Source organism: Hyla sarda, chromosome 6, assembly GCF_029499605.1.
Source record: "Hyla sarda isolate aHylSar1 chromosome 6, aHylSar1.hap1, whole genome shotgun sequence".
NCBI classification, from domain to species: Eukaryota; Metazoa; Chordata; class Amphibia; order Anura; family Hylidae; genus Hyla; species Hyla sarda.
The window spans coordinates 126,032,708-126,048,565 of NC_079194.1; positions in this window are offsets into that span (position 1 = coordinate 126,032,708).

Below are 15,858 nucleotides of genomic sequence, written 5' to 3' on the forward strand. Positions count from 1 at the left end.
TGTACCCCAAGTGTCAGTGTATCACTCTCCTGTACATCTCTGTGTCACTGTCCTGTACCCCAAGTGTCAGTGTATCACTCTCCTTTACATCTCTGTGTCACTGTCCTGTACCCCAAGTGTCAGTGTATCACTCTCCTTTACATCTCTGTGTCACTGTCCTGTAACCCAAGTGTTAGTGTATTACTCTCCTGTACATCTCTGTGTCACTGTCCTGTACCCCAAGTGTCAGTGTATCACTCTCCTGTACATCTCTGTGTCACTGTCCTGTACCCCAAGTGTCAGTGTATCACTCTCCTTTACATCTCTGTGTCACTGCCCTGTACCCCAAGTGTTAGTGTATCACTCTCCTGTACATCTCTGTGTCACTGCCCTGTAACCCAAGTGTCAGTGTATTACTCTCCTGTACATCTCTGTGTCACTGTCCTGTACCCCAAGTGTCAGTGTATCACTCTCCTGTACATCTCTGTGTCACTGTCCTGTACCCCAAGTGTCAGTGTATCACTCTCCTGTACATCTCTGTGTCACTGTCCTGTACCCCAAGTGTCAGTGTATCACTCTCCTTTACATCTCTGTGTCACTGTCCTGTACCCCAAGTGTTAGTGTATCACTCTCCTGTACATCTCTGTGTCACTGCCCTGTACCCCAAGTGTCAGTGTATCACTCTCCTGTACATCTCTGTGTCACTGCCCTGTACCCCAAGTGTCAGTGTATCACTCTCCTGTACATCTCTGTGTCACTGTCCTGTACCCCAAGTGTTAGTGTATCACTCTCCTGTACATCTCTGTGTCACTGTCCTGTACCCCAAGTGTTAGTGTATCACTCTCCTTTACATCTCTGTGTCACTGCCCTGTACCCCAAGTGTTAGTGTATCACTCTCCTGTACATCTCTGTGTCACTGTCCTGTACCCCAAGTGTTAGTGTATCACTCTCCTGTACATCTCTGTGTCACTGTCCTGTACCCCAAGTGTTAGTGTATCACTCTCCTTTACATCTCTGTGTCACTGTCCTGTACCCCAAGTGTTAGTGTATCACTCTCTTTTACATCTCTGTGTCACTGTCCTGTACCCCAAGTGTTAGTGTATCACTCTCCTGTACATCTCTGTGTCACTGTCCTGTACCCCAAGTGTTAGTGTATCACTCTCCTGTACATCTCTGTGTCACTGTCCTGTACCCCAAGTGTTAGTGTATCACTCTCCTGTACATCTCTGTGTCACTGTCCTGTACCCCAAGTGTCAGTGTATCACTCTCCTGTACATCTCTGTGTCACTGTCCTGTACCCCAAGTGTCAGTGTATCACTCTCCTGTACATCTCTGTGTCACTGCCCTGTACCCCAAGTGTCAGTGTATCACTCTCCTTTACATCTCTGTGTCACTGCCCTGTACCCCAAGTGTTAGTGTATCACTCTCCTGTACATCTCTGTGTCACTGTCCTGTACCCCAAGTGTTAGTGTATCACTCTCTTTTACATCTCTGTGTCACTGTCCTGTACCCCAAGTGTCAGTGTATCACTCTCCTTTACATCTCTGTGTCACTGTCCTGTACCCCAAGTGTTAGTGTATCACTCTCCTGTACATCTCTGTGTCACTGCCCTGTACCCCAAGTGTCAGTGTATCACTCTCCTTTACATCTCTGTGTCACTGTCCTGTACCCCAAGTGTTAGTGTATCACTCTCCTGTACATCTCTGTGTCACTGCCCTGTACCCCAAGTGTCAGTGTATCACTCTCCTGTACATCTCTGTGTCACTGCCCTGTACCCCAAGTGTCAGTGTATCACTCTCCTGTACATCTCTGTGTCACTGTCCTGTACCCCAAGTGTTAGTGTATCACTCTCCTGTACATCTCTGTGTCACTGCCCTGTACCCCAAGTGTCAGTGTATCACTCTCCTGTACATCTCTGTGTCACTGTCCTGTACCCCAAGTGTTAGTGTATCACTCTCCTGTACATCTCTGTGTCACTGTCCTGTACCCCAAGTGTTAGTGTATCACTCTCCTGTACATCTCTGTGTCACTGTCCTGTACCCCAAGTGTTAGTGTATCACTCTCCTGTACATCTCTGTGTCATTGCCCTGTACCCCAAGTGTCAGTGTATCACTCTCCTGTACATCTCTGTGTCACTGTCCTGTACCCCAAGTGTCAGTGTATCACTCTCCTGTACATCTCTGTGTCACTGCCCTGTACCCCAAGTGTCAGTGTATCACTCTCCTGTACATCTCTGTTTCACTGCCCTGTACCCCAAGTGTCAGTGTATCACTCTCCTGTACATCTCTGTGTCACTGCCCTGTACCCCAAGTGTCAGTGTATCACTCTCCTGTACATCTCTGTGTCACTGTCCTGTACCCCAAGTGTTAGTGTATCACTCTCCTGTACATCTCTGTGTCACTGTCCTGTACCCCAAGTGTCAGTGTATCACTCTCCTGTACATCTCCCTGTCACTGCCCTGTACCCCAAGTGTCAGTGTATCACTCTCCTGTACATCTCTGTGTCACTGTCCTGTACCCCAAGTGTTAGTGTATCACTCTCCTGTACATCTCTGTGTCACTGCCCTGTACCCCAAGTGTCAGTGTATCACTCTCCTGTACATCTCTGTGTCACTGTCCTGTACCCCAAGTGTCAGTGTATCACTCTCCTGTACATCTCTGTGTCACTGCCCTGTACCCCAAGTGTCAGTGTATCACTCTCCTGTACATCTCTGTGTCACTGTCCTGTACCCCAAGTGTTAGTGTATCACTCTCCTGTACATCTCTGTGTCACTGCCCTGTACCCCAAGTGTCAGTGTATCACTCTCCTGTACATCTCTGTGTCACTGTCCTGTACCCCAAGTGTCAGTGTATCACTCTCCTGTACATCTCTGTGTCACTGTCCTGTACCCCAAGTGTTAGTGTATCACTCTCCTGTACATCTCTGTGTCACTGCCCTGTACCCCAAGTGTCAGTGTATCACTCTCCTGTACATCTCTGTGTCACTGTCCTGTACCCCAAGTGTCAGTGTATCACTCTCCTGTACATCTCTGTGTCACTGCCCTGTACCCCAAGTGTTAGTGTATCACTCTCCTGTACATCTCTGTGTCACTGTCCTGTACCCCAAGTGTCAGTGTATCACTCTCCTGTACATCTCTGTGTCACTGCCCTGTACCCCAAGTGTTAGTGTATCACTCTCCTGTACATCTCTGTGTCACTTCCCTGTACCCCAAGTGTCAGTGTATCACTCTCCTGTACATCTCTGTGTCACTGCCCTGTACCCCAAGTGTTAGTGTATCACTCTCCTTTACATCTCTGTGTCACTGCCCTGTACCCCAAGTGTTAGTGTATCACTCTCCTGTACATCTCTGTGTCACTGCCCTGTACCCCAAGTGTCAGTGTATCACTCTCCTGTACATCTCTGTGTCACTGCCCTGTACCCCAAGTGTCAGTGTATCACTCTCCTGTACATCTCTGTGTCACTGTCCTGTACCCCAAGTGTCAGTGTATCACTCTCCTGTGCATCTCTGTGTCACTGTCCTGTACCCCAAGTGTTAGTGTATCACTCTCCTGTACATCTCTGTGTCACTGCCCTGTACCCCAAGTGTTAGTGTATCACTCTCCTGTACATCTCTGTGTCACTGTCCTGTACCCCAAGTGTCAGTGTATCACTCTCCTGTACATCTCTGTGTCACTGCCCTGTACCCCAAGTGTTAGTGTATCACTCTCCTGTACATCTCTGTGTCACTGCCCTGTACCCCAAGTGTTAGTGTATCACTCTCCTGTACATCTCTGTGTCACTTCCCTGTACCCCAAGTGTTAGTGTATCACTCTGCTGTACATCTCTGTGTCACTGCCCTGTACCCCAAGTGTTAGTGTATCACTCTCCTGTAGTTCTCTGTGTCACTGCCCTGTACCCCAAGTGTCAGTGTATCACTCTCCTGTACATCTCTGTGTCACTGCCCTGTACCCCAAGTGTCAGTGTATCACTCTCCTTTACATCTCTGTGTCACTGTCCTGTACCCCAAGTGTCAGTGTATCACTCTCCTTTACATCTCTGTGTCACTGTCCTGTACCCCAAGTGTCAGTGTATCACTCTCCTGTACATCTCTGTGTCACTGTCCTGTACCCCAAGTGTCAGTGTATCACTCTCCTGTACATCTCTGTGTCACTGTCCTGTACCCCAAGTGTCAGTGTATCACTCTCCTGTACATCTCTGTGTCACTGCCCTGTACCCCAAGTGTTAGTGTATCACTCTCCTGTACATCTCTGTGTCACTGCCCTGTACCCCAAGTGTTAGTGTATCACTCTCCTGTACATCTCTGTGTCACTGCCCTGTACCCCAAGTGTCAGTGTATCACTCTCCTGTACATCTCTGTGTCACTGCCCTGTACCCCAAGTGTCATTGGCTAAAGATACTTCCAGAATATGTCTGCAATATGTGAATGATTATTTTTATCTTCATTTTCCTTTTTTCATTCTCCTACTGGACAGTAGATGGAGCATGAACACAAAACAACTACAACCTACTGTAGTTTGTGCACATTGATTGTAGTTGTTAATAATTAGAAGACTATTAGAAGCGGAATTTGTGGAGGTATAAAAAGGTCCATGTTCACATATTCGAGATACAGGTCAGACTGCCATATCACTCCTCACTTCTTTTCCAAATGTCACAGAATGAAAAAAATCTCTGATACCAAAGATATATATATATATATATATATATATATAGTCATATACACAGTGTTTTAAAATAGGTTATCCGGTAGGATTAAGTCTAACAGTGAAAAATTTAAAATTAACCAAACAATCGAAAAAATTACCTGCTCAATCTCTCCGATCCAGCGATTGGCTCTAGCGTTACCTGCCAGTATTTGTTTACATTGCTGTGGCCATGATGGGATGTATATGCAGCAGTCCATATGACCGCTACAACCACACACTATCCTCAGCAGTGATGACTTCAAATAGCACAACCTGCGGAGGTCACTGAGATGTTCTGCTGGTCAGCACTGCTGAAGAGACCACAAGAGCATCATCAGGGTAGAGAAGAAAGGGCTTTCACATGGTATTGGACTCCTGGGCAGCGCCTAAGCCTTCTTACAAGATCCGAGTTCTACGGAGCAGTAATATAGCACTTTTGTCTATAGGCCAGTGTTGTGCCAATATGGCACTACATGTTTACTTCAGTATTGAAAGCATACACTTGTAGCTTCTTGTGATTTTGTAGTAGTGATTTTGTGAGTCCAGATAAAAAGAGTAAAGAAATCACAGCACAAAGTCCAAAGTGAAGACTATGTGTTCATTTTTATTAGTAGACACCGGCATGGAGGATTAGTAAATGTTATTAGACCATAAGTATGGTGTGCCATCAGATAAAATATAACCAACGCTTCAGGCCGTGTTCACAGCAGATCTCAAAATAATGATACATAATAAATATCTTGAGGTGTCAAAAAAAAAAAAAAGGTCAAACATAGGGCTGGGCGGTATATCGGTTCATACCGAATACCGAAATTTTTGGCTTCACGATATGAATTTTTCCCATACTGCAATACCGGTTGGGCCCCTCCCCCTTGGGAATGAATTATCAGCCCAGCGCAGCGCTGTCCCCCCCCCCCCCCCCCCCCCCAAATCATGTTACCTGCCAGCGCTGTTCTGCTCTCCCCCAATTAATTATTAGCCCAGCAGGGTACTACTCACATATGTCACCTGCAAGCACTGCCCTCCTCCTCTTTGTTGGGGGCTGCCAGTGATCGAACTCTATACTGTACGCCAGTGGTCTCCAACCTGCGGACCTCCAGATGTTGCAAAACTACAACTCCCAGCATGCCCGGTCAGCCAACGGCTGTCCTTGCATGCTGGGAGTTGTAGTTTTGCAACAGCTGGAGGTCCGCAGGTTGGAGACCACTGCTGTATGCTGTATCCCTATGATCTGGCTGCAAAAGATAAAGAAAATAAACTTTAACTTACCTACGTCGGCCACACGCTGGAGATGGGAGCGATTTCCCGCCCCGGCCAGTGATAGGCTGAGCTCTGGCTGGCTTCTTACATGACATTGGGCTCAGCCTATCATTGGCAGGGGCGGGACATCACTCCGGCCGTTGATATGCTGGCGGCTGTCCGACGTTCCAGTCCCAAGGAACAGCGTGTGGCCGACGTAGGTAAGTTAAAGTTTATTTTCTTTATCTTTTGCAGCCCGGGCATAGGGATACAGCATACAGCAGTGGTCTCAAACCTGCAGACCTCCAGCTGTTGCAAAACAACAACTCCCAGCATACCCAGACAGCCGTTGGCTGACTGGGCATGCTGGTAGTTGTGGTTTTGCAACAGCTGGAGGTTCGCAGGTTTGAGACCACTGGCATAAAGTATAGAGTTCCATCGCCGGCGGCCCCCAACAAAGAGGAGGAGGGCAGTGCTTGCGGGTGACATATGTGAGTAGTACCCTGCTGGGCTGATCATTAATTGGGGGGGAGCTGAACAGCGCTGGCGGGTAACATGATCTGGGGGGGGGGGGGACAGAACAGCGCTGGCGGGTAACATGATTTGGAGGGGGGAGCAGAACAGAGCTCGCGGGTCACATGATTTTGGGGGGTGAAAGAAATACCGTTATACATCGTGGAACTGCCATAAGTTACAAAAATACCGTGATACACATACTTGGTCATACCGCCCAGCCCTAGTCAAACATATGAATTCAAGTAAATGTCATATACACTTACTGGCTACTTTATTAGGTATTAGGATTTTGGTCCATATGGAGGTGATGTCATCACGCAGTTGCTGCAGATTTGTCAGCTGCACATCCATCGTGGGAATCTCACGTTCCACCACTTCCTAAAGCTCATCTAATGGAATGAGATCTTACTGTGGAGGCCATTGGAGTACAGTGAACTTGTTGTCGTGTTCAAGAAACCAGTGATATGAGCTTTGGGTTATGGTAACATAGTAACATAGTTCATAAGGTTGAAAAAAGACCAGAGTCCATCATGTTCAAATTATATCCCTAATGAGTCCTTACTGAGTTAATCCAGAGGAGGGCAAAAAAAACTCATACTAGAGGTAAAAAATTCCTTCCCGACTCCAAATATGGCAGTCAGAATAAATCCCTCGATCAACGTTCTGTCCCTATAAATCTAGTATACATAACTAGCGATGTTATCATTCTCCAAAAATGCATCCAGACCCCTTTTAAATTCTTTTACAGAGTTCCCCATGACCATCTCCTCCGGGAGAGAATTCCACAGTCTCACTGCTCTTACAGTAAAGAACCCCCGTCTGTGCTGGTGTAGAAACCTTCTTTCCTCTAAATGTAGAGGATGCCCCCTTGTTATAGATACAGTCCTGGGTATAAATAGATCATGGGAAAGATCTCTGTACTGCCCCCTGATATATTTATACATAGTTATTAGGTCTCCCCTAAGCCTTCTTTTTTCTAAACTAAATAACCCTAATTCTGATAATCTTTCTGGGTACTGTAGTCCTCCCATTCCCCGTATTACCCTGGTTGCCCGTCTCTGAAGCCTCTCCAGCTTGTACACTGGTACCCAGTACTGTACACAGTATTCCATGTGTGGTCTGACTAGTGATTTGTACAGCGGTAGAATTATTTCCTTGTCGCGGGCATCTATGCCCCTATTGATGCACCCCATGATTTTATTATTAGCCTTGGAAGCAGCCCGACACTGGTCACTACAGCTAAATTTAATATTAACTAAGACTCCTAAGTCCTTTTCCACATCAGTCGTCCCTAGTGTGCTCCCATTTAATACATAATCCCAGGACGGATTTTTCCTCCCCATGTGCATTACCTTACATTTATCAGTGTTGAACCTCATTTGCCACTTCCCAGCCCAAGCCTCCAACCTATCCAGATCCATTTGTAACAGTGCCCTGTCCTCTATTGTGTTTACCGCTTTACAGAGTTTAGTATCATCTACAAAGATTGCTACTTTACTATTAAACCCCTCTGCAAGGTCATTAATGAATATATTAAATAGGACAGGACCCAATACTGACCCCTGTGGTACCACACTAGTTACAGTCACCCAATCAGAATAAGTACCATTATTAACCACCCTCTGTTTCCTATCATTGAGCCAGTTACTTACCCACTTACACACATTCTCCCCCAGCCCCCTCCTTCTCATTTTATGCACCAACCGTTTATGTGGAACCGTATCAAATGCTTTGGAAAAATCCAGATATACGACATCCAGCGATTGCCCCTGGTCCAGTCTGGAGCTCACCTCCTCATAAAAGCTGATCAGGTTAGTTTGGCAGGACCGATCCCTCATAAAGCCATGCTGATATGGAGTTATACATTTATTTTTATCAAGATATTCCAAAATAGCATCTCTTAGAAAACCCTCAAACAATTTACATACAACCGAGGTTGAACTAACAGGCCTATAATTTCTGGGGTACCTTTTGTCCCCTTTTTAAATATTGTCACCACATTTGCCATGCGCCAGTCCTGGGGAACCGTCCCTGTTACTATAGAGTCCCTGAATATTAAAAATAGGGGTCTGTCTGTTACACTTCTTCATTCCTTTAGAATCGGGGGTGAATGCAATCTGGACCTGGTGATTTGTCTATTTTGATTTTTTGTAAGTGGCACTGTACTTCTTCCTGGGTTAGACAGGTGACCTGTACTGGGGAGTTTACCTTATCTCGCTGTATTTCACCTGGCATTTCATTTTCCTCAGTGAATACAGTGGAGAAGAATTTGTTTAATATATTTGCTTTTTCCTGATCCTCGTTTATAATTTCTTCCTCATCATTTTTTAAAGGGCCTACACTTTCATTTTTGACCTTTTTGCTATTTATATAGTTAAAGAACATTTTGGGGTTAGTTTTACACTCTTTGGCAATGGGTCTTTCTGTCTCTATTTTTGCGGCTTTTATCTGTTTTTTTACATATTTTACTTTTTTCTCTATAGCTTTTTAATGCTTCTTCACTGCTGTCCTGTTTTAGTAGTATAAATGCTTTATTTTTGTCATTTATTGCCCCCTTAACATTTTTAATCATCCATATTAGTTTTCTTTTATTTGTGACCCTTTTATTCCCATAAGGTATATACATCTTACAGTGAGAGTTTAAGATGTTTTTAAAAGTCTCCCATTTAGTGTCAGTATTCTTGTTTTTGAGGACATTATCCCATTTTATATTGTTAAGGGCCTCTCTGAGTTGATCGAACTTTGCCTTCCTGAAGTTCATTGTTTTTGTGGCCCCTCGAGAGATTCCCTTTTTGAAGAACAAGTTATAATGTATTATATTATGATCACTATTTCCTAGGTGTCCTTCTACTTGCACATTAGTTACTCTGTCAGGTCTGTTGGTTAATATTAAGTCTAGTACGGCGCCCCCTCTGGTCGGGCCATGCACCATTTAGGACAGATAATTGTCTTTAGCTATAGTCAGAAACCTGTTTCCTTTATGAGATTCACAGGACTCAGTCTCCCAGTTTATATCAGGATAGTTAAAGTCCCCCATTATTATCACCTCATTCTGATTTGCTGCCTTGTTTATTTGCCTCATTAATGTATCTTCTGCTTCTTCCATTATTTTTGGTGGCTTATAGCAAACCCATATCCGAATTTTATTATTTTTATCTCCATATATTTCTACCCATAATGACTCCACAATATCTTTTCCCTCCCGTATATCCTCCTGCAGTGCGGCCTTCAGACTGGACTTTACATAAAGGCAGACTCCTCCCCCTTTCCGTTATGGTGCATTATCCCACAAGCAGCCATCAGAAGATGGGTACACTGATCATAAAAGCTACAGTACTCAGGTAGGCTGTTGCATTAAAATGATGCCCAATTGGGCCAAAAGTGTCCCCCTCACCATTACACCACCACCAGCCTAAACCATTGATACAAGGCATGATGGCGATGGATACATGCTTTTATGCTGTTTGCACCTAATTCTGATCCTGCCATCTGATTGTGGCAGCTGGAATCGAGACTCATCAAAACAGGCAACATTCTTCCAGTCTTCCATTGTTCAATTTTTGTGAGCCTGTGTGAATTGTAGCCTCAGTTTCCTGTTCTTAAGTGATAGTAGTGACATCCAGTGTGGTCTTCTGTTGCTGTAGGCCATCTGCTTAAAGGGGTACTCTGGCCCTAGACATCTTATCCCGTAATCTCTCATGCAGACCCCCTCAGCCTCACGGAGCAAAGATTGTGAGTCATCAGACACAGAGCGATCTTCCCTCTGTGAGGCTGATGAAAGGGGGTGCTGCATGAGAGATTGTGGGGGTCTCCAGTGGCGAGACCCCCGCGATCAGACATCTTATCCCCTATCGTTTGGATAGGGGATAAGATGTCTAGGGCCAGAGTACCCCATTAAAGGTTCAACATGTTGTGCATACAGAGATGGTTTTCTGCATACCTTAGTTATAAAAGTGGTATTATTGCCGTTCTGTCATCTTGAACCAGTCCTTCCATTCTCCTCTGACATCAACAAGGCATTTTTGCCCACACAAATGCTGTTCACTGGCTATTTCTTGGACGGTTCTCTTTAAAGCCTTGTCTTGACCACATCTACATGCCTAAATGCATTGAGTGTCTTCCATGTGATTGGCTAATTAGCTATTTGTGTAAACAAGCAATTGAACAGGTGTTGCTAATAAAGAGGCCTTTGAGTGTATATCATAATGTTTAGTCAGACATAACCTCTGTGTAGAAATAAATCAATATAATAATACAGTAAGTGAAATAGAGGGAATCTGCATGATATCATAATTTAATTCTTCTCCCCACTGGGTGTGTAAAATACAAAAAAAAAATACATAAAAAATAATATACTAAAAGTAATATATGGAGCTATATGTCCATAATACACTGCAAGATACCATTCAGCAGCACACATTGCGACATGACTAGAGAGTTATGGCAGGACACCCAGCAGAGCGCATATTATAATAACAAGTTTTGTAAAATGGTAGAAGATATTTTAACATTGTGTGTTGCCGACATTTTACTTGAGAAACCTTTGGCTTAGTTCACACATAGTATTTTTGTCAGGATTTTTAGACAAAACCAAGAATTGGTCCAAAACACAAAAAAGTTACACGTTTCTTCATTAAAGCTTTTGTTGGCTCTTGTTTTAGCTATACATACTACATGTAAACCCATCCTGTAATGTTCCTCTAGTGCCTCATTGCTCACAAATATAGTGCAAGAACAACAGTGATGAGTGACTCAATGGCTCATGTAGTATTGGAGTCATATTGTAGGATGTATTGGCATGGCATTATGGTTCTGTACAGTACACATGAGGATTTGCACTGGCACACTGTACTGGTGGGGATGGCACACGTGTTACCCATGTAGGGTCTTAGATTCCAACAATTTTTTTGCTTTCAGTAGAAGTTCATAGAGAGTCACAGTTAACAATGAGCTGGAAAGTTTGAAGTGAGACATTTTTTTCAGGTTGCGGTGACCTCGCTTATTATTCTCCTCGATCGGCTCTCACAGACTCCCTGACTTTTTACCATCATTAGGACTGAAAATGGAAAAATTAATGAAAACACGAGGGGCCACAGTGCATGGGGAGGCCAGGCTACCCTCCGGCTTTGATGTGCCTGCAGATTAGAAGTACCTGCTCGCACAAGGCTGGATTAGCAGGCAATGTTTGAAGATTTGCTCTCGAGATGCTAATTGCCCGAATCTTTTCCATGAATTGATTGGGCATCTAATGAGGAGACATTCATGAATCATGGTCCCCAGTGTCCTGAATCTCCAGAGCCTAACACATTGCTCTTTCAAGGCTCATGGTAAATGAATTATCTTCCTGCATTTGGCCAATATGTTAATGTGTAAAAAAGACAAATTATATGTCCTATACCAAACACCAAAACTAAATCCAAATTTCTGACATTTCCGAAACACACGTCAAGGTGCGTCTTATTCTTTCGGGGTTTAGTTATGTCTGTTTGTATACGCTGTTATTCATTCCTTATAAAAGGTATGCTTTAGTATGTTGCTGGTAACCACTGACATACATATCCATTTAATGCTTTAGCACTTTATTAGTGTATCTCATTTAGGGCTTTTGGAATAGATGCCCCTTTTCATGCACTCCGCACTTTTCCAGTGATACATGCATTTGCAATTTATTCATTTTGCTTTATAACAAACTATCAGTGTCTCTTGTTGGTGTTTGTGTAACTGCCTTAGCTCCTTTTTACGGTTAAACTAATTTTATTTTATTGTCTTGTATGATATACTTTTAAATAAAGAATATATGTTTTATAATTATTTGGATTTTTGTTTTGGAGGTTTTGGTAGCATATTTTTTAGTAAGTTAAATATGTATGTTAATTTGGAATACATGTCCTAGAAACTTGTCCAAAGATTTAACTGGAGTGTTCAGACCTGACCGATCACTAGAACGAACAGTGGTATGGGACCAATGAGATTGTCTTGGGCATTGGCATGTAAAGCAGGGAGGGAAGCGCTCAGCCGTGTGCTTCTCTCCCTGCTCTCTGCCCAACGCATGAGAAAATCTCATTGTCTCATTGCACAAAGCCGGGGGAGAATGCACTAAGTGGCCTTTTCTCCTACCTAATTTTTGCAGTCGGTTGGGGTTTGAACTGACCCAGACCCTGACCGATAAAAACTTTGAAATATCTCTCGAAGTTTTTAGAAGTGCCTATTTAAAAATGAATTCCACTTAGCACATTTAGGGCTATTAAAAACCAAAAAGTACCTTTTTGTATATAGCCAATGAGCAATCTGCAAGATCAGTTGTTGTGACCAAATTTTCACCTTCCAAAAGATGACTGCTGATCCCCTGCATTATTCTTTAGTCAGAAAGAGCAATGTAGTTTGTGTACCTCTGTTGACGAATATGGTGCATTTCAATAACATGCACTCCAAGATGCGTACATATTTTTCATTTACTACTTCCTAAGGATAAGTTTCCACTTGTTTTTTTTTCTGGCAGTTTTTGGATATCTGCCACTGCTATTTTTGAGCCAAAACCAAAAGTGTATTCAAATGGAATAGGACATATAAAAGGAAGGACTTACACTTCTCCTCCCTTTATGGATCCATTTCTGACTTTGGCTCAAAAACTGCAGTGGCAGTATTCCAAAAACTGCCAGAAAAAAAAACAAGTGGAAACTTAGCCTTAAAGTAAGCCCTAAACAACTCAAAACAGAGTGTGTCTGCAATGCTTTTGTCTAGGCGGGGTAGCGTGGCCGGGGTACTGAAGTACACTGGGCTGCATCGTCTCTCTCCCTCCCTTGCATTACCCTTTATGATTACCAGATAGGGATCACAGACCTCTGATATAATCCAGTGCTGGAGCTATTCATCAGGATTGTGGTAGGGCAATGAGGCAGTCACTGGAGCTGTGCTGCAACCCTGGTGAAAGCATTTTAATCATGGATGGAGGGGTGAGGAGGGTGATGCGAGAAAGCAGGGAGTGGCGACGAATCCCAGGGTTCTTAAATGCTCTAACCACGACTCTGTGATTCTTTACACAGCCGAATAAATGGATAGCAAAGTTCCAGACAGTTTCAAAAGGAACCTGTTATCAGTTTCATTCTTCCTGAATCATTTAGTCATTGGGGCGTTCCCCATTTGTTTCTCCGCCTCACCAGACTAGATCTCTTCCTGTTTGGGTAAAGGGACAGATCAATCAATCATGGCCAACAGGGCAGGGAGAAGCTGCTAAGGAGGAGCCCAATGATTCGGGGTTTAGGCAGCATGAAATTGATGACAGGTTCCCTTTAAATTCTCAGCTACAAATGCACCTTAAAGAAGAACTTCAGCGGGAGTTTTTTTTTTTTTTTTCAATTATGGCCATTGTGTGGGAAATATAAAAATAAACAAACTTACTGCCAGCGTTCCTTCAGTGTCCTGCTCCTCGCCCCCTCAGCGATCGTCTTCCGGAAGCTGCAGCGTGACTGTTGTCTATGGAAGCATCCAGGACATTGCTGAGGCACCAGTTCGGTGAGCTGCTGCAGTATGATACACTGGGCCCGGGTGCTTCCATAGACAAAAGTCACACTGCAGCTTCAAGAAAACGATCACTGCGGGTACTGAAGCAGGACAGCAGAGGCATCGCAGGCACGCTGGAGGTAAACAGATATTTATTTTCTTATACATCACACAATGGGGGAAAAATGTATGAAAATGTGTAGTGGAGCAGTTGCCCATTGCAACCAATTTGAGTTCTTTATTTTTTCAGAGGTCTTTTTTAAAAATAAAGAAGCGATCTGATTGGTTGCTAGGAAAACCTCCTGCCGGAGTTCTCCATTAAATTGCTGATCAGCTTTGTTACCTGCCACGGATGCCACCATAAGTCAACTGCTACAAATGCCTCCAGAAAAAAATGGAAGATGATTTTCTCTTGCATCTAAAAAGGGTGTTAAAAGATTAGGAAAGCATAACTGCTGCCACTCGTATCCATTGGATGTGTTCGGTATTGCAGCTGAATCTCTAATATTCCACTCGTCAGATTGCAATGAAGTTCAGTTGTAGAGAATCAAGTGTCCTGAGAAGACATCAGTCTTTTGATGCAACCTTTATTGTATCATATACAGGCAGTAGAAGGACCATGCTTCTCATATATGTACAAGCTTTCAATAGCAATAATAAAATAGTTCTGTACAGAATACACAGATATTTAATGACAACACACAAAAAGATTTTTTGCCAATATAAAAATAATTTTCCACATTCATTTAATTTCTTTGCTATCCAGGGCAAAGGGAAATATATAACAGCTGACATTAAAGGAAATCTGCCCTCAGTGTCACCCACACTAACCTGTTGGTACAGGCTGTGTGGGTGACACTGATGATAACAATACTTACCTACCCCTGGTTGTAGTCCCATTCATCTGTTATCTTCCTTATTCCAGTGGCAGGCCTGGTGGACGGCAGGAGCATGCTGACATCACTGCTGCTGCTTCCCCAAGCCCGCTTATAGCAGGGCCAAGCAGAGAAGCAGCAGCAGTGACGTCAACGTGCTCCTGCCGTGCACCAAACCTGACGCCAGAATAAGGAAGATAACAGACAAACGAGACCACAGATCGGGGATAGGTAAGTAACGTTATCATCATTGTCATGCCTGTATCAACATTTTAGTGTGGGTGACCCTGATGACAGATTCCCTTTAATCCTCTCTCCCCTATATTAACTTAGGCTAGGTTCACACTGTGTTTTTTAATTTGTTTACCGTGTACAGTTTATACATTTATGTTAACAGATGGTGTTTTTTAAAGTATGTAAAAGTGTGGTTGACCACGTTTTTATATTCAGCAAAATTAAATGTACTGCATTGAAACTAAGGGAAAAACACACTGGACCTTATTTACTAAAAGTGTTGTGTAGGTTTCTTTGTGGGTTTTAATTCCCTACAATTTATTTTCCACGGTATTTACTAAGGTTTCCCTACATTTTCCACTTTCCCTACACTTTGCTTTTTTTTTTACACATGCTCTGATCTGTCGGGTTTCCTCAGCTGAAATCCACCACATTTTATGTGGAAACCTTAGTAAATATGTTGGGTTTTTGTGAAAATATCGGGAACACACCCCTTTTCGGAGACCATGCCCCCTTTTCCCGGCAGCCATGCCCCTTTTTCGGGTTTTCTTAGCAAAATGGAGAGTTAGTTGGGGTTTTTTCAATTCTGGCGCAAATTCTGGCACAGACAGAATTTCTGGCAACAGAATCTGGCGCACAACCCGACAATACATGTCAGGTTTTCAATAGTAAATGAAGGCCAATGTGTACCCAGCCTGCTAAGGTTAAAAAAAATGAAAAACAAAGTCCAGCGCTGCTTTTCCAGTCCATCCGCTGCCTCTTTTACCTTCCTGGATGACCTGCTCTCCCATGCACTGGCCTCAGTGTTTGGCTGTAGTGTCCTAGTAATG